General features: G+C 42.4%; 1 long non-coding RNA gene across 1 annotated transcript; it reads left to right on the top strand.

The window, feature by feature from the left end:
• Positions 1 to 1,087: 1,087 nt before the first annotated feature.
• On the top strand, positions 1,088 to 16,104 carry LOC124004250. The gene is made up of 10 exons (XR_006833324.1): positions 1,088 to 1,128; positions 1,452 to 1,694; positions 7,744 to 7,839; positions 8,124 to 8,224; positions 9,277 to 9,393; positions 9,862 to 9,991; positions 10,572 to 10,699; positions 14,620 to 14,727; positions 15,738 to 15,828; positions 15,981 to 16,104. It is a non-coding gene; the product is annotated as an uncharacterized LOC124004250 (long non-coding RNA).
• Positions 16,105 to 16,711: the final 607 nt, after the last annotated feature.

Below are 16,711 nucleotides of genomic sequence, written 5' to 3'. Positions count from 1 at the left end.
AGCCCTGCACTCTCACACATGAGATTTTAACCCTGTAATTTGTGTACTCTCTCTGTTTGTACTGTGTCTTAAAATGTATCCCAATCACATTTTGGGCACTTCTTCAGTACTGCTGTGGCTACAGCACTGGAACATGAAAGTGTGCTACTGTTTAACAATTAGATATTTCTAACAATGAATCTTTCATTCAGAAATGCTGGACTCTGGCTTTGTCTATTCTGGGACACTTTGAAATGTGTCTTCCGCATTTAACCCAACCCCTCTGAATCAGAGAGGTGCTGGGGGCTGCCTTAATCAACATCCACCTCTTTGGCGCCCAGGGAACAGCCTTGCTCAGGGGCATTGGGCACAACATAATCCGAAAAACAATCAAAACAAACTGCAAATGCATCCAACAAGTTTGTAAGTGTCACAAGCTTGATGCAGTCATTGCATGCTAGGAATATGGGACCATATACTCGATAAGTGAATTTATCCAAATACTTATGACACCTTCAAATGGGAGGACAAGATACATAAAGTGCTTTCATTCCTAAAGGGTAAAACAGATAAGTATGAAAATACCATCAAATAAAACATTTTATCTCAAATCCAAAATGCTGGATTATAGAGGCAGATTGAAAGTTATTTAGACAATTATTTAGAATAGATTTCAGGATGACACTTTTATAGACCTATCTGCTCAATTGCATTTTCTCTTTTTAAACCCCTTGGGTTAACAAATTCGCAGGGACCTTAAACAGATTATCAATAAAAACGTATTGTGTTTCAGTCCAGCTAATAGCAAATACGCATTTTCATCCTGCATCAAGTAGATTGTGGTTCTACAGCTAACAATGACTCCAACGTGTAAAAAGCACGCTCAATCATATTGTATTTCTGTCTACCACATCTCCATATGTACCCTACATAAAATAACACAGCTATAAAATAGCCCTCGAGTTAACCCAAATATAAAAACGTTGCGTTCCTTTTGTGTCAATTGAGACACGAGGTCACCACCAATAGGCGATGGAGGAGGTGGCATATGCTAATTAGGGACGGATCTACTCTGACAGTGACCTTGAGAAAGACAATAAAACGCGCACAAACCTCTCATAATAGTAATCCTGTTTTGTGCACCCTGAGGTCAGTTTACAACTTCCAACTCGTCTGTTTTTGTTGTTGTTTTTGTCTTTGTCACTACGCACCCGGTCCCATATCCATGTGTAGTTGTTTCTCATGTTATTCTTGCTAAAAATATATATCTTGATATTTCTGTTCTGCCAAAACAACTTTTTCGTATATTGTCAATAATGGATATACTCGTTATATTACGCGCGAATTGTACATGTTGATGTCTTCACTATACATTTACAATGTATAAAATAGTAAAAATTAAGAAAAACCCTTGAATGGGCAAAAAATGTAACACAATAATACATAGGAGTTTGATAAATCTCTCCTGTCAGTGCGTTGGGTTGGTCTGCGTGTGGAGTTGCCAGTGCCATCATATCCTGCTTTGATGCGAATAAGTTCGGAGAGGCTGGTCCTTTTCTACGAAACACTGATCTGGAGTTGCTGGCTGCGCAAATCGTCTCATTTGATGGTAAAACGCCAGCATGGTTCTAGACGAAAAGGAGGCTTACATTGAGGATAAGAACAAGCAGCTCGACGGAGACAATGTTATCGTTGACACCAAAGATAGAAGAAGGGTGAGTGCTGGGCTCAGGGAATTGACACTACAGTTGACACACAATCAGAAAATATTACCATGCATCAACCCTTCATTTCTTTGCAAGTGTTTATAGATATAATAAAATACTACTAATAAATATAATATAGTCATTTATTCTGATACATCATTATGAATTGTTTTTAAGAATAAAATGGTATATAGTTTGCAGTGACTGAATATGATATGAAAACATAACCAGAATATATGACGACAGAAGCAACCTCCCCAGTTCACCCTTGCCCAATGCCCCAGTCTCACTGCATTGCCTCTTCCTCCTTCCTCTCCCCAGCTCTACAGTCTCTTACAGAGAAAGAGGAGAACTTCCAGCAAATGAATCCTCCTAAGTTTGACATGATAAAGGACATGGCCATGCTGACACACCTAAACAAGACCTCTGTGCTCTGTCAATTCTCTACAGTACACACCTGCTCATTCAAGGGATTCTTTTTATATATTTTTTTAAAACTATTTTCTACATTGTAGAATAATTGTAAAGACATCAAAACCATGAATAACACATGGAATCATGTAGAAACCAAAAACGTGTTAAACAAGCCACCCTTTGCCTTGATGGCAACTTTGCACACTTGGCATTCTCTCAACCAGTTTCATGAGGTAGTCACCTGGAATGCATTTCCAATCAGCCAATCAGTTGTGTTGCGACAAGGTAGGGGTGGTATTATGGCAAGAACAGCTCAAATAAGCAAAGAGAAACAACAGTTTCTTCAAGTGCAGTCACAAAAACCATCAAGCGCTATATTAAACTGGCTCTCATGAGGACCACCACAGGAAAGGAAGACCCAGAGTTACCTCTGCTGCAGAGGATACGTTCATTAGAGTTACCAGCCTCAGATATTGCAGCTCAAATAAATGCTTCACAGAGTTCAAGTAACAGACACATCTCAAATTCAACTGTTCAGAGGACACTGTGTGAATCAGGCCTTCATGGTCAAATTTCTGCATAGAACACTACTAAAGGACATAAATAATAATAAGATAATTGCTTGGGCCAGGAAACACAAGCAATGGAATTATGTCCATTGGTCTGATGAGTCCAAATTTGAGATTTTTGGTTCCAACCGCTGTGTCTTTGTGAGACGCAGAGTAGGTGACCAGATGATCTCCTCATGTATGGTTCCCACTGTGAAGCATGGAGGAGGAGTTGTGATGGTGTGGGGGTGCTTCGCTGGGGACAATGTCAGTGATTTATTTAGAATTCAAGGCTCACTTAACCAGCATGGCCACCACGGCATTCTGCAGAGATACACCATCCCATCTGGTTTGCGTTTAGTGGGACTATCATTTGTTTTTCAACAGGACAATGACCCACACCTCCAGGCTGTGTAAGGGTTATTTGACCAAGAAGGAGAGTGATGGACTAACAAACTCCAGACAGTAATGGAATATGACTTGACTAAAGTAAAGCTTTACCAAAATACATGGTGACGTAGCACTACACTACACGTAGCACTACACTACACGTAGCACTACACTACACGTAGCACTACACTACACGTAGCACTACACTACACGTAGCACGTACACAAGCCTTTCGTAACAGCTTATTCGGTATCATATCTGAACAGATCAAGAGAATCAGTCCATGCTCATTTAACCTTTAGTTAACTAAGAACAAATTCTTATTTACAATGACAGCCTACCAGGGAAGAGTGGGTTAACTGCCTTGTTCAGGGGCAGAACAAAATATTTTTACCTTGTCAGCTCGGGCATTGGATCCAGCAGCCTTTCAGTTATTGTCTCAATGCTCTAACGATTAGGCTACCTGCCGCCCCACCAATCACATAATTAAATCCATGTCAGAATGTTTTGCTGTAATTACTGTTACAGTATACCCTGTATAGTTTGCTGATATTTCACATACTACTACTAAAGCAGAAGTAAGTTGTGACATTCACCTTGTCACTGTATGAGAAATTTTACAATATTCAGCATCCAAACACAGCTACTGTTATAGCATTTTTCTACAAAACAATATATAAAGTTGAAGTCAGAAGTTTACATACACTTATGTTGGAGTCATTAAAACTAGTTTTTCAAGCACTCCACAAATTTCTTGTTAACAAACTATAGTTTTGGCAGGTCGGTTAGGACATCTACTTTGTGCATGACAAAGGTACATTTTCAGATGATTTCACTTATAATTCACTGTATCACAATTCCAGTGAGTCAGAAGTGTACATACATTAAATTGAGTGTGCCTTTAAACAGCTTGGAAAATTCTAGAAAATAATGTCATGGCTTTAGACACTTCTGATAGGCTAAATGACATCATTTGAGTCAATTGGAGGTGTGCCTGCGGATGTATTTCAAGGCCTACCTTCAAACTCAGTGCCTCTTTGCTTGACATCATGGGGAAATCAAAAGAAATCAGCCAAGACCGCAGATAAATAATTGCAGACCTTCACAGGTCTGGTTCATCCTTGGGAGCTATTTACAAATGCCTGAAGGTACCACATTCATCGGTACAAACAATAGTATGCAAGTATAAGCACCATGGGACCATGCAGCCGTCATACCGATCAGGAAGGAGATGTGTTCTGTCTCCTGGAGATGAAAGTACTTTGGTGCGAAAAAGGCAAATCAAACCCAGAACAACAGCAAAGGACCTTGTGAAGATGCTAGGGGAAACAGGTACAAAAGTATCTATATCCACAGTAAACGAGTCCTATATCGACATAACCTGAAAGGCGGCTCAGCAAGGAAGAAGCCACTGCTCCAAAACCGCCATAAAAAAGCTAGACTACGGTTTCAACTACACATGGGGACAAAGTTTGTACTTTTTGGAGAAATGTCCTCTGGTCTGATGAAACAAAAATAGAATTGATGGGCCATAATGACCATTGTTATGTTTGGAGGAAAAAGGGAGATGCTTGCAAGCCAAAGAACACAATCCCAACCGTGAAGCACGGGGGTGGCAGCATCATTTTTTAAAAACCTTTATTTAACCAGGCAAGTCAGTTAAGAACATATTCTTATTTTCAATGACGGCCTGGGAACAGTGGGTTAACTGCCTGAGCAGAACGACAGATTTGTACCTTGTCAGCTCAGGGGTTTGAACTCGCAACCTTCCAGTTACTAGTCCAATGCTCTAACCACTAGGCTACACTGCCGCTGTGGGGATGCTTCGCTGCAGGAGGGACTGGTGCACTTCACAAAATAGATGGCATCATGAGAAAGTAAAATTATGTGGATATATTGAAGCAACATCTCAAGACATCAGTCAGGAAGTTAAAGCTTGGTTGCAAATGGGTCTTCCAAATGGACAATGACCCCAAGCATACTTCCAAAGTTGTGGCAAAATGGCTTAAGGACAACAACGTCAAGGTAATGGATAGGCCATCACAAAGCCCTAACCTCAATCCCATAGAAAATTTGTGGGCAGAACTGAAAAGGCGTGTGCGAGCAAGGAGGCCTACAAACCTGACTCGGGTACACCAGCTCTGTCAGGAGGAATGGGCCAAAATTCACCCAACTTATTGTGCAAAGCTTGTGGAAGGCTACCTGAAACGTTTGACCCAAGTTAAGCAATTTAAAGGCAATGCTACCAAATACTAATTGAGTGTATGTAAACTTCTGACCCACTGGGAATGTGATGAAAGAGATAAAAGCTGAAATAAATCATTCTCTACTATTATTCTGACATTTCACATTTTTTTTAACAAAGTGGTGATCCTAACTGACCTAAGACCATTTTTTACTAAGATTAAATGTCAGGAATTGTGAAAAACTGAGTTTAAATGTATTTGGCTAAGGTGTATGTAAACCTCTGACTTCAACTGTATATATATATATATATATATATATATATGCATATGTGGTAGACCAGGGGGTTTGGTAAAGACGTTTTACACAGATCAGACACGGACAGAGTATGATTACCTCGGTTTCAAGGGTGTTTATTAAATAATAAATCAAAAGAAAAGGAAAGGTCTCCCCCACACAAACTCCCTCGGGCACCGTCTCCAACTACACAGACGTCACCTTACTTCCTCCAGTCCACCCTGTGTGCTGCCCTTCTTTCTGGCAGCTTTATTGGCCTTGCACAGCTGGTGAGCAATCCTCCCTTGATTACTCACCACCTCCCAATCAGCCCCAATTAGTCCTGTCGGGAGAGCCCGTCGAGACCTGGCACGTCCAGCAGATGGAGCCACCACCTCGTGATGTATACGCAGTCTGTTACCAGGCCTCGATGAGTCTCCCCCTGGTGGCTGACCTGCTGTACCCCACAATATATATATGTATATATATGTGGATATATATACACTGCTCAAAAAAATAAAGGGAACACTAAAATAACACATCCTAGATCTGAATGAATGAAAATGACGCTCAGTAGTGTGTGTGGCCCCACGTGCCTGTATGACCTCCCTACAATGCCTGGGCATGCTCCTGATGAGGTGGCGGATGGTCTCCTGAGGGATCTCCTCCCAGACCTGGACTAAAGCATCCGCCAACTCCTGGACAGTCTGTGGTGTAACGTGGCGTTGGTGGATGGAGAGAGACATGATGTCCCAGATGTGCTCAATTGGATTCAGGTCTGGGGAACGGGCGGGCCAGTTCATAGCGTCAATGCCTTCCTCTTGCAGGAACTGCTGACACACTCCAGCCACATGAGGTCTAGCATTGTCTTGCATTAGGAGGAACCCAGGGCCAACCGCACCAGCATATGGTCTCACAAGGGGTCTGATGATCTCATCTCGGTACCTAATGGCAGGCAGGCTACCTCTGGCGAGCACATGGAGGGCTGTGCGGCCCCCCCATGAAATGCCACCCCACACCATGACTGACCCACCGCCAAACCGGTCATGCTGGAGTATGTTGCAGGCAGCAGAACGTGACAGAGTCTGGGGACGCCGTGGAGAACGTCTGTCACGTGCTCAGTGTGAACCTGTTTTCATCTGTGAAGAGCACAGGGCGCCAGTGGCGAATTTGCCAATCTTGGTGTTTTCTGGCAAATGCCAAACGTCCTGCACGGTGTTGGGCTGTAAGCACAACCCCCACCTGTGGACGTCGGGCCCTCATACCACCCTCATGGAGTCTGTTTCTGACCGTTTGAGCAGACACACGCACATTTTGGGCCTGCTGGAGGTCATTTTGCAGGGCTCTGGCAGTAGCGGTCCTGCTGCTGGGTTGTTGCCCTCCTGCAGCCTCCTCCACGTCTCCTGATGTACTGGCCTGTCTCCTGGTAGCGCCTCCATGCTCTGGACACTACGCTGACAGACACAGCAAACCTTCTTGCCACAGCCCGCATTGATGTGCCATCCTGGATGAGCTGCACTACCTGAGCCACTTGTGTGGGTTGTAGACTCCGTCTCATGCTACCACCAGAGTGAAAGCACCGCCAGCATTCAAAAGTGACCAAAACATCAGCAAGGAAGCATAGGAACTGAGAAGTGGTCTTTGGTCACCACCTGCAGAACTACTCCTTTATTGGGGGTGTCTTGCTAATTGTCTATAATTTCCACCTGTTGTCTATATTATTTGCATAACAGCATGTGAAATGTAGTGTCAATCAGTGTTGCTTCCTAAGTGGACAGTTTGATTTCACAGAAGTGTGATTGACTTGGAGTTACATTCTGTTGTTATTAACATCGTTACAGCCCCATCATTTACATTTTCTTCTCACTCCCTATTTAGATTTTCCTCTTTAAACCTTTTATAAAAGTATAAAAAGTTTAAAGAGGAAAATCTAAATCAAAAATCAAAATAGGAAGTGAGAAGAAAATGTAAATGGTGGGGCTGTAACGATGTTATAACAACAGACTGTTTCAAAAAGGAAAGTTTTGTATTTTTAATACATTTAAAAAAAAAACTGTTTTTGCATTGTGTGTAGATTGATGAGGGGAAAAAACATTTGAATTAATTTTAGAATAAGGCTTTAACGTAACAAAATGTGGAAAATGTCAAGGGGTCTGAATACTTTCCGAATGCACTGTGTGCCCATGATTTATTGTTAATTTAATTGAACTATATTTAACTTTATTTACTGATTTCTTTTCTTTTAGATATTCTGGAAAATCCAGTGATATTTCAATAACCTGGGGAGAGGAGCTACCATATCTACTATCAGATCATGTCTCAGAAGAAACCAGAACTTATTGGTAAATTAGGATCAAATCCAATACTACCCAGAAAGTACTGCAGTGTTTGTTGACCCAATCACATGAGTTTTGATTGACAAAGATAGTCTCCTCCACAGGCTGAAGGCACTGAAAGTAAGGGGGACTACCAATTTGAGACATTGCACAAAAGTGGACTGACTGTTGTCTAATAGTCAAGACATACATAGAGACCAGATCAGGACCATATACATTGTAGCCTCCAACCAACAGATTGTTATGCTTGTGTGTGTCTCATCATGAACATCTTCTGTATGTTTGTCCAGGTGCTGACAAAGCCTCCTCCCTAATGGAAGTCAGTTCAGCTGACCTCATCAAGGGGCTCCTGCACCCCAGTGTGAAGGTGGGGAACGATTACGTGGTAAAGGTACAGAGCGTCGAACACCCCCACGTAGTCAAAGGACATTAATCAACTGCATCTGTACGGTAAATGTAGGTTAATTTGTGTTCATTTAGCTCTGTGATTAGCATTCCAGCAGGGTTAGGTTCTTAATCTTCAATCAATCAAATACTCAACACATCACAGACCATAGAATCTGCTATCCAAGCAACAGGGAGTACCCATGCGAATGACAGCTGTGTACCCTGTGTGTGCCGTGTGTGTGTGTGCATACAGTTGAAGTCGGAAGTTTACATACACCTTAGCCAAATACATTTAAACTCAGTTTTTCACAATTCCTGTCATTTAATCCCAGTAAAAAATCCCTGTTTTAGGTCAGTTAGGATCACCACTTTGTTTTAAGACTGTGAAATTTCAGAATAATTGAAGCGAGAATGATTTATTTCAGCTTTTATTTATTTCATCACATTCCCAGTGGGTCAGAAGTTGACATACACTCAATTAGTATTTGGTAGCATTGCCTTTAAATAGCTTAACTTGGGTCAAACGTTTTAGGTAGCCTTCCACAAGCTTCCCACAATAAGTTGGGTGAATTTTGGCCCGTTCCTCCTGACAGAGCTGGTGTAACTGAGTCAGGTTTGTAGGCCTCCTTGCTCGCACATACTTTTTCAGTTCTGATCACACATTTTCTATAGGATTGAGGTCAGGGCTTTGTGATGGCCACTCCATTACCGTGACTTTGCTGTCCTTACGCCATTTTGCCACAACTTTGGAAGTATGCTTGGGGTCATTATCCATTTGGAAGACCCATTTGCGACCAAGCTTTAACTTCCTAACTGGCTGGCATTGACCTCATGGAGAAGGTATGGGGAACAACCACTTCTCAAAGACATTGCACTGACATCCCACCTCAGATGAGGTATTGAACCTAAGGATGTGTTTGCTTGCTGGTCTGTTTTATGATAAGAATCTGTATCTGTTTGCAGGATTTGTTTTATGTATTGTACTGTATTTGATTGCATGATGCATCTCAGATTCACTATCTGTACTGTATGTTAAGTTGAGCCTTGTTTCTCCAGCCCCTGTGGGATCATGTCCATCCTTGAAGATGAGTGCATGTCACAGGAAGGCCAAAAAGATCATCAAGGACAACAACCACCCGAGCCTGTTCACCCCGCTACCATCCAGAAGGCGAGGTCAGTACAGGGCATCAAACTGGGACCCGAGAGACTGAAAAATAGCTTCTATCTCAAGGCCATCAGACTGTTAAACAGCCATCACTAACATAGTGAGGCTGCTGCCTACATACAAATCATTGGCTGCTTTAATAAATGGATCACTAGTCACTTTAATAATTCCACTTGAATGTTTACATATCTTGCATTACTCATCTCATCTGTAAATGCTGTATTTTATACCATCTATTGCATCTTGCCTATGCCACTCGGTCATTGCTCATCCATATATTTATATGTATATATTCTTATTCCATTCCTTTACTTAGATTTGTGTGTATTAGGTAGTTGTTGTGCAATTGTTAGATCGCTTGTTAGATATTGCTGCACTGTCGGAACTAGAATCACAAGCGTATCGCTACACTCGCAATAACATCTGCTAACCATGTGTAGGTGACCAATAAAAATTGATTGGATTTGTTCCCGAAGGCGACAGACAACAACTTTAAAGCCAAGTTTTACGACATCCATATTGGAAAGTCAGCTAACTTCCAGAAGCCACAACCTGATAAAAAGAGCAAGTACAAGGCCCACTGAGCTGATGCACCACACTGAAGTGGTAAGTATGTAACAATGGTATACTATTGTATTACTTTAGATAGTGTTATTTGATACAACTTCCATAATGACATGTCTTAGCGAAGTAATAATATTTTTTTAAATTGAAGTTTATTGTTACTTAACAATACAATTGGCACAAAGCAATCAAATCAAATGTATTTATAATGCCATTTTAACATCAGCAGATGTCAAAGTGCTTATACAGAATCACAGCCTAAAACCCCAAATAGCAAGCAATGCAGACAAACAGTATAGGTTTCATTTTTCACCCACAACTCTCAATATGACTCTTTTGGCAGTAGTTAGAGCAACTTTTAGCCACATGAGCTTCTCAATCCAACAATATCAGTGATATTCAGTAAAAGCAGAGCAGGATTTTGTGGTACCCCAAGTATCTCATTTCTATACCAGAAAACCATGTGTTTTCTGCTACAGGGTGCATTGTAATTATCTTGTACTCCGTATGAAAACAGAAACTATTAAGACGTTATCCTGACACTCCAGGTACTGTCCAACATCATTGTCTGCTTGGATAAAACAATGGCCTGTTGAATAAGACGGTGGTGTTGTGCTTCCAGAAGCCCTCCAACAAGCTGCCGGCCTGCCGATAATAAGAACTATATTGGCTCTGACTCAGACCAAATGACTGGAGGCAAGGAGAATAGAAAGAAGGCTGCCTCGTCCCAGTGTGTCACAGCTACGTAAGGTGAGAGGGCCAACTTCCTCTGTTGGCAAGTTGCTCGCAAAGTATTTCATATAGCTAATATAATGCAATCATGCTAGTTTACACTTTATCTAGTAGACAGTGAAATTATACAAGTATTACAGTTGAATAAACAAGCAGAAAGGACAGATAGGCAGTGAAGCTGATTCAACATTGAGAGATCATCTATCCAGTACTGAGAAGGAAACAGTTAAGACTTGTAGTGATGTTTAGGGAAATGATCACATGAACATCACTTTAAGTCTCTGCTGGCTCCACTCTCATATGCATCACATACTGTTTCCTCCCTTAAGTCAATGGATGAAGGAGTGAGGGAGAGCATATTTTCATTAACTGCAGCAAGAACTTAGATATTGACTAGTTTATTTTGAAAATGCTATATCCACACGTTTTTCTCATTTGTATTTATTCATCAGAAAGTATTGCTTATGGGTACCTTCATGTGTTTGTAAAATATTCTTATTCTCAGACTTTTAATTAAAAGATTTTAGATGTGTATGAAAATGTTTTTTTTTTTTTGCAAAACGCTATATATCCATTGTTTTGCTGAAATGGAATGTTTGTATCCTGTATATTTGCCTGTGATATGTGGTTGTCTCACCTAGATTATCAGGAATCAAGGTAAGACCCAAGTGCAGGGGCAAGCAAACGACAGGTCAAGGCAGGCAGGGGTTGATAATCCAGAGTAGAGGTCAAGGTACAGGACGACAGGCAAGCTCAGCGTCAGGTCAGGCAGAGTGTACCGAGAATTTTCAATCCCAATGATAATAACTAACAATCAATAGCTTTGATCAATCCCCGAGGTTTGTAAGACCATGGGTATAATAATAATTAGGCAAAGACTCAGTTTATGCAAAAGGTTAGTACAATTTATTCAGAGAACGTTCTAAAATCAAAAAGGCAAACACAGTCTTTATAACACACACAAACAAGTTCAAATCTTAAGATACGCCTTGCTCAGACAGTCTGTTTTTCCACTACATAGATACATTGTTTCTTTAATCTGCAACATGTTTTACAATTTTCTGCAAACCTAACAGTTTCTCCCCTCCATGGGTGGAGACAGCATGTCCGGTAAGGAACGCAGTAGTACAACTCATCTGTCGATAGCTCCTTTTATCATTTGTTTCCCATTTGCACCCTGCTTACATACTAAAAAGGATCAAAATGTCCTTGTTCTGATTCTGACTAAAACTACACACATCATCAGATTATAGTTTTATGATTCTAATACATTTCATACAATTATATGTTTTCAGAGTGGAATTATTTAATCATTATCTTTAAACATAAAATAATTTATATCACAGTGGTCGGTAATCCAGAGGTGGAGCAAAGGTACAGGATGGCAGGCAGGCTCAGAGTCAGGTCAGGCAGAGGTTTGTAATCCAGAGGTGGAGCAAAGGTACAGGATGGCAGGCAGAATCAGAATCAGGTCAGGCAGAGGTCGGTAATCCAGAGGTGGAGCAAAGGTACAGGACGGCAGGCAGAATCAGAATCAGGTCAGGCAGAGGTCGGTAATCCAGAGGTGGAGCAAAGGTACAGGACGGCAGGCAGAATCAGAGTCAGGTCAGGCAGAGGTCGGTAATCCAGAGTTGGAGCAAAGGTACAGGACGGCAGGCAGAATCAGAATCAGGTCAGGCAGAGGTCGGTAATCCAGAGGTGGAGCAAAGGTACAGGACGGCAGGCAGAATCAGAATCAGGTCAGGCAGAGGTCGGTAATCCAGAGGTGGAGCAAAGGTACAGGACGGCAGGCAGAATCAGAGTCAGGTCAGGCAGAGGTCGGTAATCCAGAGGTGGAGCAAAGGTACAGGACGGCAGGCAGAATCAGAGTCAGGTCAGGCAGAGGTCGGTAATCCAGAGTTGGAGCAAAGGTACAGGACGGCAGGCAGGCTCAGAGTCAGGGACAGGCCGAGTGGTCAGGTGGGCAGGTACATGGTCAGGACAGGCAAGGGTCAAAAACCAGGAGGGTGACAAAAAGAGACTGGGGAAAAACAGGAGCTGAGACAAAACGCTGGTAGGCTTGAACAAAATAGAACAGACAAACTACCCAGGGGATAAGTGGAGAAGATGGGCGACACCTGGAGGAGGTGGAGACGAGCACAAGCACAAGGACAGATGAAACAGATCAGGGCGTGACATAGATGAATGCACTTACTTTATGTCGCTCTGAATAAGAATCTGAACAAGCTGATAATTAATCACATAAACACACATTGGATCTATAGGCAAATGAAGTTGTACAGTGGCTTGCTAAAGTATTCCCCCCTTGGCATTTTTCCTATTTTGTTGCCTTATCACCTGGAAATAAAATATATATTTTTGTGGGGGTTTGTATCATTTGACTTCCACAACATGACTACCACTTTGAAGCTGCAAAATATTTTTGGGTGAAAAAACCCCAAGAAATAACACAGAAAACAGAACTTCAGCATGCATAACTATTCACCCCCTCAAGTCAATACTTTGTAGAGCCTCCTTTTGTAGCAATTACAGCTACAAGTCTCTTAGGGTATGTCTCTATAAGCTTGGCACATCTAGCCAATGGGACTTGCCCATTCTTCAAGGCAAAACTGCTTCAGCTCCTTGAAGTTGGATGGATTCCGCTGGTGTACAGCAATCTTTAAGTCATATCACAGATTCTCAATTGGATTGAGGTCTGGGCTTTGACTGGGCCATTCCAAGTCATTTAAATGTTTCCCTTTAATCCACTCAAGTGTTGCTTTAGCAGTATGCTTAGGGTCATTTTCCTGTTGGAAGGTGAACCTCCGTTCCGTCCCAGTCCAAATCTCTGGAAGACTCAAACAGGTTTCCCTCAAGATTTGCCCTGTATTTAGCGCCATCCATCATTCCTTCAATTCTGACCAGTATCCCAGTCCCTGCTGATGAAAAACATCCCCACAGCATGATGCTGCCACCACCATGCTTCACTGTGAGGATGGTGTTCTCAGGGTGGTGAGAGGTGTTGGGTTTGCGCCAGACATAGTGTTTTCCTTGATTGCCTAAAAGCTACATTTTAGTCTCATCTGACCAGAGTACCTTCTTCCATATGGTTGGGTAGTCTTCCACATGCCTTTTTGCGAACACCAAATGTGTTCTTTTTTTCATTAAGCAATGGCTTTTTTTCTGGACACTCTTCCGTAAAGCCCAGCTCTGTGGAGTGTACAGCTTAAAGTGGTCCTATGGACAGATACTCTAACCTCCGCTGTGGAGCTTTGCAGCTCCTTCAGGGTTATCTTTGGTCTTTTTGTTTCCTCTCTGATTAATGCCCTCCTTGCCTGGTCCATGAATTTTGGTGGCTGGCCCTCTCTTGGCATATTCTTTCCAGATTTTAATAATGGATTTAATGGTGCTCCGTGGGATGTTCAAAGTGTCTGATATTTTTTTTAACCCAACCCTGATCTGTACTTCTCCACAACTTTGTCCCTGTCCTTGGTCTTCATGGTGCCACTTGTTTGGTGGTGCCCCTTGCCTAGTGGTGTTGCAGACTGAGAATCTTTCAGAACAGGTGTATATATACTGAGACCGTGTGACACTTAGATTGTACACAGGTGGACTTTATTTAACTAATTATATGACTTCTGATGGTAATTGATTGCACCAGATCTAATTTCGGGGCTTCACGGCAAAGGGGTGAATACATATGCACGCACCACTTTTCCATTATTTTCTTTTTGAAACAAGTAATTTTCTTCATTTCACTTCACCAATTTGGACTATTTTGTGTATGTCTATTACATGAAATCCAAATAAAAATAAAATAAAATTACAGGTTGTAATGCAACAAAATAGAAAAACGCCAAGGGGGATGAATACTCTTGCAAGGCACAATATGTGATCTTCCTGACTGGGTCTGGATGGGGTTATCCTTCTCTAGGTGATATTTAACACATTTAATGCAGGTCTGCTGGGGCAGTTGGAGGAGATGAGGGATGAGCGTCTGGCTAAGGTCCTCCCGCTGCTCCAGACTGTCAGCAGAGGATAGAGCTCCAGAATGTGATGGCGAGAAGGTAACAGATCATGGCTTAATTTGCTCTAGTAAAGTACCTAAATGAAGTCCGTTGTCCTAGAGTATTGGGGAGGTACTGTATTATCTCTTTGGAGTGCAGGAGTGTTGTCACATCATAATGGAACAATTCTGGAACACTTCATACGAATATAAAGACATCAGTGAAAACAAACCAACTTCTCCACCAGCTGCTTCCTCCAGCAGATTCAATAGTAATGTGATCACGTGCACCTTTCAGTTTGTGATATATTATACCTTTGTGCACACTCTCATGGTCTTGTATGTGTGGTATGCAAGGGCAATGTTAGCAGTGTGTGTGAGGCGTGTGCTTGTTCATGTATGGTTGCCGTGCAAGTGTGTGGCCCCATGTTAATATTGACCCCATTCCCCCCTCGCTCACACAAATTCTTCCCCACTCGTCCCCACCCCTCTCCCCTCTCTGCTCTTCCTAAATTAAACAATGCTGATGGTGTCCTTAGAGCCAGGTGGCGACATGTGTCAAGTAGCAGCTGCTCGGGCTCACACTAAAAGTACCCCCACCTGCCCCGTGGCCTCTAGCCTATTTTGTTCCAGGCGCCTGCAGTTCTAAGTGAGCACATAGATGGGATATGTGGTGGGTGACAGAGGATTATAGCCTGTCGTCTAACAGAGGGCTTTAGTTTCTAAATAAACACAGAGACGCTCACGTTTGAGAGGCAATGAGCACAGAGTCACGTTTGAAATGCAATCATACTCATACCACAGCGACCACCCATTCACCCTGCTACCCCCGACGCCCTGCCTGGCCATGGCCCTGCACCCACTCACGCACACATTCACAACTCTGACAGGAAGTGCCTGACCATGTTGCAAAAGGTAATTTTTGTCTGTCATGGACCTGCAGAATGACAAGCAGCAACTTCAATAGAAGCTGACCAAGTGAGAACAATCTACTTGATTGAAGACTGATCAGTTCTCTGGTCAATGATCAATAAAAAAATATTAATGTAATCTACTCTTCTTTTGAATCAGGAAAGATTTTGAAATTAACCAGATCACCACCAAGATTGAAGATGAACAAGCCTTGACCATTCAGCTCCAGAAAAAGATCAAAGAATAACAGGTATGAATGTACAACCGGGTCTAGAAATACTAACAGCAATTTCTCATGAATATAATATAATATTATACTATTACATTTCTCAATAGATTACAATAGATCACAAGCTGAAAATATCCATTGATCTCTTCGTCTATGCCCATGTCTTCTCCCAGGTTCGTATCGAGGAGCTGTAGTCTGACCGGACGTCCATTGCCAAGGTGGAGAAGCAGCTGGGTGATGTCAAGATGGAGGCGAACGATCTGGCATTAAACGCGGAACAGCTCTCCAAGAGCAAGGTATAGAGATGAGCATACACACACCTGTTCAGAAGTATGTCAAGTATATGTGGGCTGGTTCTGCAGCTGATCCCACTTGTATTTCCAGGCTGATGCTGAGAAGATGTGTCGTCTGTATGAGAACCAGATAAGTGAGGCCAAGGACAAGGTGGATGAGCACCAGAAGTAGAACAATGACACCAACTCCCAGAGAGCCCGCACTCAGGCCGACTGTGGTGAGGCCCTGTCCTAGAGTATTATAGAGACAGAATTTTAAAATCCCCCTTCTCTGACTGACTGGTCTCCCACTCTCTCCTCCATCCCTGTAGCCGAGTTTGGCAGAAAGCTGGAGGAGCGGGAAGCCGTGGTCACTCAGCTGCAGCGCACCAAGCATTCCTTCAGTCCAACATTCCATGTCAGCAGCCATATTCTGTAGTGGTGTGCTTATTCAGAATTGGGAATGACATGGAAATGAATGGGATTGGGAATAATAGTATTCCTGGTTCCAGCATCAGTCTGGTACCAAAATGAATGTGTATAACCATCTCAATATACATACACCACCTAGTTGTTGTGCTTAAAAGTACGACTGACCGTACCTCCTTCCACCATCTTGGCGCTATCTCCAC

This window comes from Oncorhynchus gorbuscha, linkage group LG18 (genome assembly GCF_021184085.1).
Source record: "Oncorhynchus gorbuscha isolate QuinsamMale2020 ecotype Even-year linkage group LG18, OgorEven_v1.0, whole genome shotgun sequence".
Classification (NCBI taxonomy): Eukaryota; Metazoa; Chordata; class Actinopteri; order Salmoniformes; family Salmonidae; genus Oncorhynchus; species Oncorhynchus gorbuscha.
This window is presented reverse-complemented; position numbering and strand designations above follow the sequence as displayed.